General features: G+C 37.1%; 1 protein-coding gene across 1 annotated transcript in view; it reads left to right on the forward strand.

The window, feature by feature from the left end:
• The first annotated feature begins 1381 nt into the window (after positions 1-1381).
• Positions 1382-15372, forward strand: part of LOC125237571 (facilitated trehalose transporter Tret1-2 homolog) — a 68963-nt gene continuing 54972 nt past the window's right edge. The window contains exon 1 of the mRNA XM_048144699.1: positions 1382-1512. The gene's annotated coding sequence lies outside the window, so the exon portion shown is untranslated. The remainder of the gene's footprint in view (positions 1513-15372) is intronic.

A 15372-nucleotide genomic window follows, 5' to 3' on the forward strand; every position in this document is an offset into this window, starting at 1 on the left:
TCTAGGCGAGCGTTCCCCAAAGGTGTATCGCCATCTAGGTCACCGTATTTTTTTCTGTATGGTTTTGAGGTACGTTTTTTTCTTAGACTTTATCTGTCTACACGGAGTTACATTTGTCTTTTCCCATCCCTAAATACGTGAAGTGCAACGAAAGGTGAAAGGCGGCCAAGGTTGTGTTACAAGATACTGCGATTTAAAACGTCTTAGTTGTAATTAGTGGCGCCAAAACATTACGATACAAGAGCGTAAAAAAGGAAGTTCGAAACGAGTGGCGATAAATTAAAACACGACCGAAAGGAGTGTTTTAAATCGACACGAGTTACGAATTTCCTTTTCGCACGTGTATCGTACGACGTTTTTCAGTACAGATGGCCCTCCGAAGTTTCGACCTGACATATAATGAACCACTTCTCGCACTAGTGCGTAAAAAAAACACCATCTGTACTGAAATAGTATATTTACGATACAAGTGCGTAAAAAAGGAAGTTCGAAACGAGTGGCGATAAATTAAAACACGACCGAAGGGAGTGTTTTAAATCGACACGAGTTACGAATTTTCTTTTCGCTCGTGTACACGTGTATCGTACGACGTTTTTCAGTACAGATGAGCCTCCGAAGTTTCGAGCTGGCATATAATGAACCACTTCTCGCACTAGTGCGTAAAAAAAACACCATCTGTACTGAAAATTATTTATTTTTATCTTATGAATGAATGTAAAACTTTTTTTTTCTTGAAAAAAATTTGAGACTAACGAGACAGCATATTCGTTTCTGAGGCCCAATGACAGAGTATTTGTATACTAATGCACCTTATAGGTAATTGTTATTTAGGGGAGATACTCGATTTTTATTAGTTCTAGTGTCGGATAATTATGCAAAATGTACGCTATTGAAGTTTTGAAAATAAAATGACATCACCGTTAGGTGAAAATTTTAATGTTTGGGCAAAAACATTGATATTTTTTTTTGTTAGCCATTGTTATGTTTCTGTCATTTAATTTAAATAAAATTTGAGGGCTATTGCTATAGTAGTATCTAAGTGACATTTTTGAAGACACAAAGAAACAAAATTAATTGTTGATGACTTCAATTTAGCCATTCTAGATGACAGCGATTTTGACTGGCCCTTTGTTACAAATGTCATTTAAAAACATCTAACGTCTATGAAACTATAACGTTAATTTAACCCTAACACAATTTTAACCAACCAACCAACTTAGGCCTTGTTTGCTCTTAAGCTTAGTATTTGCAAACTTAGCTCGTTTTGATTCTATCGATAGTTCTATCGAGTCAATAATTTCATCGACACAGACATCCCTAGCAACCTGTCTCTCGTAGTAGCGTATACTGCGGCCCGCCGACCGGACTAGCCCCGGTACAGTTTTTTTTAATTCTATTTTTTAAGCGCGAGTTCAATAGCTTGTGTATAGACGCTAAAAAGCCGGTTTTCAGAGAACATAGTTTTAGTGAAAGGTTATGTGATGAAGTTGAACAGTTTTCATTTTTAATGAGGTGAGTTTTTTTAATTACTAGCTTTTTCCCGCGGCTTCGGCTAAAATTCGAAAATTGCGGAATAGGTACTCCATACAATTTTCCACCCCCCATTTCAGGGAAGATGGGGGTTAGAAAGAAATAAAAAGTAGCCTATGTCACTCTCTTCGTTTTGCCAAACGTCGTTTCGGACAAATAAACAGACACACACACTTTCCCATTTATAATATTAGTATTGATACATTTTGAGATTCTGTTTTTACTTCGAAACTAATGATATGAAATGCCCTGCCTACGATACCGTTTTTTTTTTATTTATTAAAATTAATTTTAAGTATAGAAAGCGCTCAGTATCGGAAAACCTTAGAACTTGTAACCTACCGGAAATCTAACGAAAAAACCCAAAAAAACTGTCGTAACTTTTGGCCCTTGAATATTAAAAATTAATGGAAATAATCTTTCATCAAACTTTGTCTTAAATTAATGTATGTAGGTATTTATGACTAGATAGGATTAGCACTTCACACTATGGTTGCCAATTCAAAACAGCATTTTCGTTTTTGGCATAAAAACCGTAACGCATAAAGTTTGGTTTTATACTTATCTCAAAATTTTTGAACCTTGTTTTGCAAGTCTTAAAAATTTATTCATTTACTTTAAAGAGTAAACTCAAAAAAATATATATTTTGGAGTTTACACCTTACACTATAATATTTATCTTATAAGTGCTGTTACCATATTTCTATTTGCTTGGCACATTTCAATTGGCATTTGGCACATTTCAAACGCTCGGCTGTTTACACAGGCAATGTTCTTAGAAATAATACAGTGTGTATCTCTTAAAACCTCGGGAATCTCTTAACGGTGGTTAGTATTGGAAATAAGAAATATACATAATTAGATATACTTAGAATTAAAATAAAATTTTAATGCATACAAAATAATTCGGCCGTTAACGCTCGTTGATAAGTACTTTTTCCCCTCACTACCTCGGAAACACGTGTTTTGTCCTGTAATACCCGCGTGTAAAAACGCATTTTATCCACTAGTGGGTAAAGTAATTAAACCTTGAATAAAGTCAAATTAACTGCTTTAAAATTGATAAAAGTATGTGAATCTGGTAATAAAGATGATTTACCACCTGTGGAACTACTGGAAGCAGTGATAAACGCATTTTTGGGGTTGTAGTTTCCTCGCTATAGTGAAGGGAAAAGTTTTGTGTTACACTCGGGTGCAAATGTATTTTACTTCTCGTGTGTTAAAAAATTCGCAAGTTCAGTATTCTATTCCTAATCCTAATCCTTTCGCTTGCTCGTTTTTCAATTCCACACTCGGCGTTAAAATACAACTTTGCCCCCTTGTATAACAAATAACTATTAAAAGCTCATATCGCAGCGTATGTCAAGTCATTAAATCTACTGTCATCGCATCCATGTTCAGAGTACATTACTGCTGAAAAATATAATTAAGGTGCGAAAATTTACACTAACTGAAAAACACCTCTTAATTAATGATAACACAAATTTTTATATCTGGTTTAATTTATTGCTCGTATAAAGATTACACACTGTATTAAAACCGGTTTAAGAATTAACGGTAAACAAATCATGGGAAAATATTTTCTACATTAAAATTCAGAAATATTAGCATACTCGTCGTGTTTAGCTAGTTACTTAAAGTTACTTAAAGTCTCATATTATATAGTTTAGACAAAGAGGATCGAGTTCTATAGTTAGTAGTATAGTTACTGTCGAAGTAAAATGTGTAATCACAGTGCTTAGACTGCCAACTCTTGACTAAGGCTTAAAACTTTTGAACCTCAATTTTGACAATTTGGTCCATATTGAGTTAGCTTGGTATGTAAAATGTCAAATATTAATATAAGCGACATCTAGCTGAACGTACCCGAATATGTAATGCCATCTAGGCCACCGTACCTTTTTCCTGTATGGTACTGAAGTACGTTTTTTTCTTAGACTTTATCTGTCTATACGGAGTCATATATGTCTTTGGTTTAGATAAGGGTAGGCAGACCACATGAAACTGCTCAGGCCCTAGCCGAATGGCATTTCTGTGACGCGAAACGCCACCGAAACGCCGCAGAAATGTAGTCTGGCTCTGTCGCGCCAATACGCAAGAGCGATAGAGATAGATAGTTACGAAAGAGATATTATCGTGAGCGTTTCGTGAGCGATTGTGCATTTGGCTACGCACACAGGTTGCCACCAGTGCCACTTTTAGCAATAACAATTTACTACATTTACTTATATATTGGTTTATACAGGATAGGGCCTGTAAAAAGCAAAAAATTAAACTGTAGGCTATATTCCTTAAGTATACTGGCTAAGTTTTGTTTAGCGACTTTTTAAAATGTTGTCTTTTAAAATTAAATACAAAAAGTACATTTTAAATTTGTAGAAATCTGTTCAGTAGATCACTTGCTAGTGCCAATGCCATTATTGCCTTATACAGGGTGTAAACCTAATAAGGGCGAACCTCTTAACGGTGGTGAGTATAGGACGAATAAAATGTAATTAGATAACTTTTACTTAAAATTGGAATATTTTTTCCATACAAATTATCCATACAAATTTAATTTGACAGGTCCATCGTAACCAACGTACATTGCAAATTTTTCACACTCCCACCTTAAACGCTTATACGTTGACAGTTGAATGGCATTGATTCTGTCATCGTAACCGATAGAGATAGATATCTACTAGCGCTTCGTTTCGTGAGCGTTTCGTGAGCGATTGTGCCATTCGGCTAGCCACCCTGGTTTCATTTATCGCCCTTATTACGTTTACGCGCTGTATAATTTTCGCTCCATGCAACCAGTAAGTAAACTCTAATTAGTCTCTGACATAGGTTATATTAAAAAAATAAATTAATTTACCGTGTTTTTTCTCTATGGTCCAGCTGGGATGCCCGCTCGCGCTTGGCTGAAGCGAGCTGTCATCCTGACGGTTGACGTCTGTCACTTCATAGCGTCTTCAACAGCATGGCCCTTGCCGAGACGTTATGTGTTTGTTTAGTACATAATACATGTTTTGTTGGAATGCAAAACATTCCTATTATGTACCTTGCCAAACACATAACGTCTCTTTAATGAAGACGTGTCTGATATCTGCTGGTTGAAAGAAAGAAACACCCATACGCTATGTGAATTCTCTATTAATATAAATGAGATGTACATAATACAAACAAAATAGATAAGCCTCTGTAATAGACCTATTAAGGCACCTGCCCATTAATAATTAACTGAGATCAATAATCAACTTAGGTAGTATTCGAGATCAGTAACATACATTAGCATCATAATTCTGTTTAATTATTGTGATGCTGTTAGCAATATGAATCTATATTACTATAAAAACAAATTTATAAAAAGCAAAATAAAACTTTCTTCTGACTTTTAACAACATAAGTAATAATGTATGTTTCTAACAAACATAAGAATGATTAACTATAATCAATTAAAAGATTCATGTACTTGTGAAGTTATTATGAAGCATATCAGTACCAGAATTATTTTCAGGCACTTGTGCAGATCTATAGTAATGATTTTTAAAAGTTTTGAAAGATCTCCAGTTGCCTCTTTCCAGGATCTCATCAACTGGTCTATTATCTAACCAACCCTTAGAGGCAACTGCAGATCTTACACTTCCAGGTGGTGCATCAATGCCAGCCTCCTTGAATATGGATCTGATCTAGCCTGCTATGTTAGTTTTATAGGACTGCTTAATGGTGCCAGTTACAGTTATAAATAACTCACAGGGATTATTAATGTGGATGATATAATGGAATGTCTCATCTCTCATAAAGTCAACAGTAGATTAATATGTCTAACCGGACAAATATTTTTCTTCGGGGTGCTTTGATAGGCACCAACCCGATTGTCTTTGGGTTGCTGTATCTGTCTTTGATTCAAACACTGGCCATAATACTATGCTATTATCTGATTCTATAAGGCTCTCATTTGACATTCTTAGCAAGGTTTATCATGAATCCTGCCAGATGCTAACAATAATATTAATGCAGTTCTTCTTGCTATGTCACATAATGAGAATTTTGCTCCTGTAGTCAATAACCGGTCATACAATAATTTTGTATCCCATATCGGTGATCTTTGAGTTATTGGTTTAGCAGAAAAAGTGGCCTTAAAATCTATTTAATTAGGAAACTCTTGGACAGCATTTCTGTTTTGGCACAATAGGTAGCAATAGTTATGTAATAAAATTGTATTGTAAGCTAAGCTAAGTTCTGGTCCATATGTAAGCCGGCTAGGAACCTAGCTACCTCATCTCCACTTGGGGATTTACATTTCACCTTGTCTTTACTACACCACTCCTTCCGTCTTCTCATTGCTGATTGCTGGAGCGTAAGTATTGAAGTATTCAAGGTGGATGATCTCAAATTCATACCACCCCCAATCCTCCAAGTCTGTATTTCCAGAAGCTCTATTTGAGGTGGGTGATACTGATATCCTGTGGTCCTGTCCAGTAGAACCCTGTGCAGGTTCGGTACCAAATAGGGTTTTTTCAGTGCTCGTGCCTGAAGATCTGGCATCCAATAACACTGAGTCCAAATTGGAGCTACTAGTATTAACATACCTTTAGTTTAGATGACAAAGCACCTGTGGAATTGAATTGGGATATGGAGAAATTCAAGCTAGTTGGAATTTCCAGGTACAACTGAATGCATTGCAGAACTCCGCTTGCTGATTTGAGTCTAGAGTTACATACCTTGGCACTATCTCTGTCTCTGCCGATGTACACACCACGATTTCTGGCACTCCCCGCTTCTTGAATATGGCTTCCGTAGCCTGTGGAAGTAAACGTCACTCCAGAAGTGGATTTGCACTTGATAATCGGTCTGCAATATTGTTGTACCTCCCGGGAGGTAACAAGCCGACAGTGAAACTTTCAGCTGGTCGGTCAGTGTCAGCAGTCTGGTTGTAAGAGTCAGTAGTGCTAGGGACCTCGTGCCCCCTTTTTTCTGATATAAGCAACGAGAGTCTGATAGTCTGTCTGGACTAATCTGTGAGCACCTCCGAGGTGGTCCATCTGACTCATCTGACTCCGTATTGCAGCACATACTGCATACATCTCCTTTACAAATAAGTGCCATAACTTCTGTTTCTTGTTCCACGTTCCTGACAGATGAATCCCATTTAACTGGGCTCCCCATCCCGCGTCCGCCGCGTCGTGGTTTAGAAATGAGTTATGTCCTTGCTCCGTAGGGGCATTGAAGCATAGTGCAGTGCAAAGCATCCTTTCACTAACGAAAGCTCGGCTAGGACACCTGTCGGGATTATTTCCTTTCGTCGAGGTCTGTTCTGACAGAACAGTCTGAGGTATCTCTGCATCCTTCTGCATTTCAGCTAACCCCTGTGCATAACTATTGGCAAAATTCAAATGGCCGAGAAGTCTGTTTTCTTGAAGACAACATCTGCCTCGCTTCACCAGACAAGCTCTCTTGTCCTGAATCTTTTGTACCTCTTTTTTTGTGATAAGGACTTTGTACTTTCTAGAATGTTCCAACACAAGGCCAATTAGACTTTGAGTAATTTATTTTCCAGCTGAGATGCTCGAGAAGAGTCACAACCTCCGTGGCTGGAGACTTCAACTCTGAACAGCTCTAGTTTGCTAACAGGTAGTCGTTGAGATATACTAGAACTCGAAGGCCTTTGCCCGCAAGACTTCCGCTGTCCAGCTTGAAAGGCTGCTAAGGATCGAAGTGCTGAGGAGAGGCCGAAGGCTAGTGAAGTTAGTTGAAGCAGTTCCCCGTTGTAAAATTTCTGCCACTAAAGCCTGAGATATCAGTCTGAGAACTCATTGGTTGAGATATACTGGTTCAGACCTCTCAGGTTAAAGATTGGTTGAACCCCACTGTCTGTCTTTTTTACCAAAGAACATCTTTGAGATGAAACCGGGGTTCTTGAAGGGTGGGCGTTCCAAAATCTTCAAACTTTTTACCTCCTCTATCACCTCGGTCATCTCTGGGGATACTCTTGTTGAGAATCATCACTGTTGATTTAGTATTGGAACTATTGGATATGTAAGTAGGGCTTTTGATTTGGAAGGAATCCTTCATCCCGCTATTGTTTTTAAAATAAATTGGTTTCCTCCATTATGCCTCCAATTGTCCTCAAACAATTTTAGACAACTATCTTGAAACAATTGATTGTTACTTCTTCTTGTTAGAATGAATGGTTTTATTGTGTCTGTAGCTCTGTTTTTTGTGTTTTCTGTCATGTTTGTTATTGTTATGTGTCTGAGAGCTTTGAGTTTCTGATTGGGTCCGCTGCTTCACATCTGAACTATTGTCATATTCTTTCACTTTTTCTGGTTGTTTATTTGTGTTAGCTGATGGTATCTTCTTTTCCTTAATATAATTTGGAGTATTTAGCCATACTTGTGTCCCTCCGAGAGACTGTATCAGCGGTGCCATTGCTTCTCTACTAAACAGATGTTCATTACTTGGCGGGAGATTCTTTAAGCTAGCTTTCAGGTTTGGATTTGTAACTTCATTCAGTATTCGGTTCCGCCTAATTTCTATACATTCTGTTCGTTTCCCAGCAATTATTTGTAATGTTGTTTCATAATTTTTGTATATCTCTGAACCTGATCCGAAAATTGAGGACACCTTTTCATACAAGGTTTCTGAATTTAGTTCTTGGCTGTTGGTACTCCAGTCAGCCAACTCCTGTAAGCTTCGTTTTAAGATACATCTATTGGTTAACTAACACCGCATTTGATAGTCCTGCTAGGACATTTTCTGTAGATGCCAAATAATCCTTGCCTTTATTAAAATGCATCAATTCTTCATTGATTCCTAGCTCCACAAATCCGGGTTTAGCTAACATCGTCTTTAAAGAATTCTTATATCGAACTGCCTGCCAGGCCGGAGAGTTGAACTTTTGCAATTTTTCTAAAGCTTTTAAGTTAACTGGATCTGCTGTCTGAACCACAGTCCCTTCTTTAATCTCCGTACTTATCTCTCCTATATCAATCGTTCTTTTGTTGAGGCGTGGCGGTACTAAAGACGATGAATCTTCGTCCCGTGATGGAACCTCGCCATCGACGCCATCAGTAGTCTGCGATTGTATTAGGTAGTTCGAAATGTAACTCACCTGACTAGTAAGCGTGTCGACCCTTGGGTCGTACATGACCTGTGGGAACTCTCCGCGAGTTTTCCGAGGTCGCTTGTTCGGAGGCGGCGTCTCACCCTCCGAGGATGAGGACGATCCGTCCGAGGATTCTGAGCTCAGGGAACAACGTTTGCCGTTCTGCGGGTCGGGTTCCGCACCCTTCCCGTCGTCTTTGGAGCTCATTTTCAGCTTTTTCGTTCACTTTTCTTGTTTTCACGGAAAAACGTGACTTACACTTTGGAGGGAAAACATACGCTATGAAGTGACAGACGTCAACCGTCAGGATGACAGCTCGCTTCAGCCAAGCGCGAGCGGGCATCCCAGCTGGACCATAGAGAAAAAACACGGTAACCATAGAGAAAGAGGTATGTTTTAAGTATTTTAAGGGATATAACATATGCGTTCTTCATTAAAGAGACGTTATGTGTTTGGCAAGGTACATAATGCTCAATGTTAATGTAATAGTAGGTCATACAGGGTGTAACATTAATGCCGGTGATCCATTTAAGAGCATAACCGGTATCGAATAGCGGTTACGAATACCACTTCCTTTTTTTAAAATAAACACCATGAAAATTAAAGGTACTATAGAAGGTAATGTATAAGCCGTAGGATTTATCTTCGGCAATTATGTTACATAGTGTATATCTAGTTTTAATATTTATAATCTCTTTCCAGATCTCGTAAGTTTAATTTTTGTTATAAATATGTACTGACGCGATCGCTTGGACAGGTCTCCACGGAAGACCAGCGGCAAGTTACCTGGTAGGTAACTTGACAAAATGCTGAGGGGAGACCTTTTCAGTGACGTTAATGTAATGCCTATTAATGTGCATCATAGACGTAAGGAATATTGTTAACGTCCTGAATAAAAATATTTTCTTTCTTTCTTTTCTTTCAAAAATAACTTGTATTTTGATTTTTATCACTCTTCAAAGTTTTTCCTAAGAGGTAATGTATTGCGAATTCTGTTAAGAGCCCGTCACGATGGGTAAAAATTCAGTATCTGTCAAATTACCCCATTTACACACACTAACGCACGTCACACTCACCAACATACTTTTCGCACACTACCGCAATTTACTGGAAGAGGTCAGTGACCTCAGTGAGAGGAACTTAAGACAGGTCTATAGTTTCACTGAAGATCAGTAATTGTAACGTTAAAATCCCATCAAAACCAAAAAAGGGAAATATGAGCCAAGTTCAATATTATATATGCCTTGGTTGTTGGCGTCAACGACAAAAGCAGTGAGATCTAAACGGGTGCCAAGTTCAATGGCAGTCCTCAAAATGTTTTATGACAATTGATGACATAAAATATCATTTCTTATAACTTTTATAATAGAATAGAATAGAATATAATTAATTTATTCGTTAACACACACACAAAATAAACGTTACAAATAATAAGACATAAACAAGAAGGAGATCCAACGAAATGGTCTAATCTTCCGATCAGACCATCCGGTGAAACAAATCAATCACGACAGGCACATAATATGTATGTCACAAATATCAATATAAGAGCCAAATTTAAGACGTTTATGTGAAATAGTTTTTGTTGTGAGGACGCCCATAGAGGCTCCAAATAGTTCGTGTAATATTACACACGATGTTGTCTGCCAGTTCGGTTACTTGAACTTGGCTTGACACGCTGCCGCGTGTTTAGATTGCGGATAGTGTCAATTTAGTGTTACCATCTCACACGAATTGACTCCGATTATTTTTCAAAATAAATTTGTGCAAACACCATATAAAATCAAAACAACTCTGGTGTAAAAACAGTGCTTCGTTTATTCTAATTATAAATGGTTAAACCCTTTTCCGAATGAATTAAAATAATTCACTGTTCCTGATCGGTTTAGCCATTATAACATCCGTTATAAATGCACTGAGACAAAGGTTGAGGTTATGTATGAACAGAGTTTGACAGTCAGTTTACATGTAAAATTGTTGCCATATATAGAATTCTTCATTAAAATAATAATTTTCAAAATTTAGTTAAAGTTGTCTGAATCTAAGGTTACGTGCCCCGTGTGCAAACACCATTTAAAAATTATATTGAACGTAAGAAGGTAAGTCATACAGAACAATTTTGTGATAGGATAATATATTATTACAATTAATAATTTCGCCATTTACGTAAATAATCGTTTATAGAATATAATTATAATGATTAGTTCTGTTAGTTTTTTCATACGCCACACTGAATGTCTCTTCGCGAAACAGAATGTTACACACACTGACACACTAAATAATGTGACCAGTATAATGAAAATAAAGTCCAACGAGTTAAAATTAATTTTAAAACTTTCATTTTAATAAAGTTTAGAAGACATAAAATACCTATATTTCTTATCATTGTATTAAAGTTAGATATATTTTTTTATTTTTCAACAATAATAAGTAGTAAACAACACAAAAAAAAACGATTTTAAACTGAGACTCTTTTAGACGTGACGATATTTATTTACCTTATTACTTTTGAATACATTCATAGCACTGGCAATCTTTTTATATCCGTATGTGATTTCCAGTGTCAAAAACAAATGTCATTGGAGCAAATTTGGCGACACGTCCGCTCCGAACGAGCCCGATCGGGCGTCTGACTCAATAGAATCTGTTCGCAGTTTTGACGTTTGTATGGAAAATTTACGAAAGTTTATATTCAACATTGATTTTATTCGTTCTCTTTGTAAGGAAAAATATGAAAAGGTAATAATTCTGTAGTCCAGTTATCTAGCTTATGAAATAACATTATTTTAAAACTAAAACACGGTCGTACATATTCAAATTTATGAAGATGCCGACAGGGGCCGACCGCATTTTAGTTACAACTTTAAGTAAGTATGTATCTAAAATTGGAAGTGTTTCCTGATTTGTATTACACACTATTTTGCATACACATACTTAAAGTTTATAATTATCAAGAAAGCCTTTTGTTTGCCTAAAAGGTTTTCGAAGTAATTGCCATTTGATTCGAAGTATTTTTAGACAAATATTGATGTCGTTTAACTTCCATTTACTGTATTTTAGTAGCATGATAACACACATGTAAACTACTGAATTTTTAGTTTAGGATATAAGTAATGCGACAGCATCAATTTTAGCAGCCTAAAGTATACAAAATTGAGCTCAGCTCACTCAGACGTGAGCACTATTTGCGGGTTTTCTTAAACTAGCGTCAGGAAAAAAATCATAATTAATTCAGGGAGTAACTTTTCCTTGATGTTAACTACTGATTTTGTAGATAAGAATACGCGCTGTTTAAAACAAGTGCTTTTCTTATCAATAAGTATATACTGAAACTAAAACCGGACGTAGAAAACTACCAATTTTACGATTTTCTACTTTTTGATATTGACGGCCTCTTAACACGTTCCCTGTGTAACCGACAACCAGCAATTGACTCCTCACGTGCATTTTTATTTTTTTGTAAATTAACTCGGAACTGTATTATATTGTTATATTTATACACAAATACATCTTTTATGACGACCGTTTTCCCTATTTTCCCATTTTTCCGAGTGACCCACATGTGATGCACACACGTATAGGCTTCTAAACTAGTGCCCACAATGTGATGCATGCACGTACTATCTCATTGCTGAGTGCATCACTCCTATATTTATATACATATTTTTAAGTAATTTGACGTTCTTTTTGTTTCTATATATGTGGCCTACGTTTGTTTAAGCCATTTTTTTGAAGGAAGAAAGTTTCACAAAAGTTTGATTGGTATATGAATATGCCTAGTCAATTGTCAGAAGTGTTTGGTAAGACGGATGATAATCATGAAATACTCTTCAAAACTAAATGCGATTAGTAATTTTTTTCCATATACCTACTTATGAATAAATATAGATAATTTTAGAGGGAGTGATAGAAAAGAACATGGACGATTGGGAGCAAATTGATGGTTCTAACATTTCTGGTGATAGGGCCTGTATCGTCCTTGGACTATTGATGACATAAAATACTTTATTAATCGTGATTATCTTGAAGATTCCAGAATGGAACAATTGGAGATTACGTGGCTTTGCAAAAACTTACTAAGACATAGCCTGAACCAGGTTTGCCGCCTCTAGTTCAAAATGCAAAATGTGTACTGCCAGTACCAAATTTGACGTCTGACAACCGACAATCTGGAGCTTTATATAGTTGAATCCTTGCATCACAGTTTACGAATTTATTTGATTAGTCTTTTGTTTTCAATATAACGTGACATTTATGCAAATAATTAATATTGTTTAGTTATTTAAAATAAAAAGATATTTTTTTATAAACAGCCATCACCTGGCAACATTATGAAAATGTCCTCCGGACGCACGTGTTTTCTGTCAAAGTTTTCGTACCCAATATGTGCACGCAAATAAAAAACATCTAGCTCACACGTGCAATTTTTGGCGATGCCTTATGTTCACGAGGGGTCGTGCATCACCCATGATGCATGCACGTATCATGTACACCCTAAAATGCTACACATATGATACATGCACAGGGAACGTGTTAAGTCTAAAGCGTGACAGATAACATCAATGACAACAATAATGGCGTGCATTGAAGCTAATATTTATTTTTTATGAAAAATTAAATAATTAAAGACTTCATAATTTTTAAAAGTCGCTGGACTAATGTTGGTCGGTTTATGGAGTATCAGCCTACAGTTAAATTTTTTTTTAATTCACAAAAAAAACTTATACCTACTTAATTAACAGTTTACAGGAATCCTCGCCAAACTGTAACGTTTGATGGCGAGAGGCGCTCATTGGTCTAAACATAGGTACTTAAATACAGTTTTGATATAAAACAAAAAAAAACCGGCCAAGAGCGTGTCGGGCCACGCTCAGTGTAGGGTTCCGTAGTTTTCCGTATTTTTCTCAAAAACTACTGAACCTATCAAGTTCAAAACAATTTTCCTAGAAAGTCTTTATAAAGTTCTACTTTTGTGATTTTTTTCATATTTTTTAAACATATGGTTCAAAAGTTAGACGGGGGGGACGCACTTTTTTTTCCTTTAGGAGCGATTATTTCCGAAAATATAAAATATTAATATTATCAAAAAACGATCTTAGTAAACCCTTCTTCATTTTTAAATACCTATCCAACAATATATCACACGTTGGGGTTAGAATGAAAAAAAATATCAGCCCCCACTTTACATGTAGGGGGGGTACCCTAATAAAACATTTTTTTCCATTTTTTATTTTTGCACTTAGTTGGCGTGATTGATATACTTATTGGTACCAAATTTCAGCTTTCTAGTGCTAACGCTTACTGAGATTATCCGCGGACGGACGGACGGACGGACGGACGGACGGACGGACGGACAGACAGACATGGCGAAACTATAAGGGTTCCTAGTTGACTACGGAACCTAAAAACGTAACTTAATACTAATTTAAACTCTTTTTTTTTAATTTGACTATCTTATCTTATCTTATCTTAAATCTGCGGGGGCCCTTACGGATACACTTCGACCCATCGGGATCTTTTGTGCAATTACCCCCTACGATCCTAAGATCCTTCAGCTATTCAGGAGCTTCTCGACCATTTCCACGTATCGGATGATGAGGCTCATGGGTAGCTCTCTGAAGTCCTTCGGTGCCAGGTAGCCTGCTCCGAAGTTGTTCATTCTTTGTCTGGCGAGGGCGTGACATTCACACATTAAATGTCTGACGGTCTCTTCCTTTTCGCCACACATGCGACAATCAGTGTTGTCGGCGTGTCCCGTCTTGGCCAAAATTCCTTTGACCCCGTAATGGCCTGTGAACACCCCCGTTATAATTTGGAGGTGTCTTTTGCCTAGCTTCCCTAGCTTTTTGCTCCATCCAGAGTCTACCCTCTGCATAAAGAGCTTTGAGTGCTTCAGACCAACCAGGGCATCCCACTCTTTTTGGTGACTAGCCTTTGTTTGGTCTTTCATAGCCGTTCTAATGGTTCCTTGTGAAAGGCCCACATAAGGTTCCGGACCTATGAAGTTGTCTTCAGATCCGGCCTTGGCAAGTTCATCAGCGTTTTCATTGCCAATGAAGCCTTCGTGCCCCGGTATCCATACCAGTTGCACCTTTTTTGCCTTCCAAGCTTGTTAAGAGCTTGGATGCCGTTTAATACCAGTCTAGAGGTAACTCTAGGCGATGCGAAGGCTTTGAGTGCCGCTTGACTGTCGCTGAGTATATAGATAGTCTTACCTTGGATTTGTCTAACTATATTCTCATGTACACAGGCAATTATTGCATATGTCTCGGCTTGGAAGACCGTGGCATAATTGCCCATGCTGATACTACCACTGTAGTCATTTGCATAAATGCCTGCGCCCGTACCAGATGCCATCTTGGACCCGTCTGTATACCAGATGATGGTGTTGTCATCAGGGGTGTGTGTCTCCAGACCCTCCTTCCATTCGGCTCTAGTATGGACTTTAGTTTTGAAGTTTTTGTGGAAGATGAATTTCGGTTGCATTTTGTCGCAGCCCATACTCATCACTAAATTATCTTAACTCCTGGTTGTCCTCTAATAGATAGGACTTACGTTTAGTTTTTAACATTGTTTTTGACATTTTTGGAGCCTGTCTTAAAATATAAATTTTATTATAAATTCTTGGCACTATACAGCGCTTAAACGTAATAAGGGCGATAAATGAAACCAGGCATATAATTCAATATTGTTATCATTAATTAAGAGGTGTTTTTGAGTTACTCTTAATTTTCACCCCATGGAGAATTTTT

The sequence above is a fragment of the Leguminivora glycinivorella genome, chromosome 21 (genome assembly GCF_023078275.1).
Source record: "Leguminivora glycinivorella isolate SPB_JAAS2020 chromosome 21, LegGlyc_1.1, whole genome shotgun sequence".
NCBI classification, from domain to species: domain Eukaryota; kingdom Metazoa; phylum Arthropoda; class Insecta; order Lepidoptera; family Tortricidae; genus Leguminivora; species Leguminivora glycinivorella.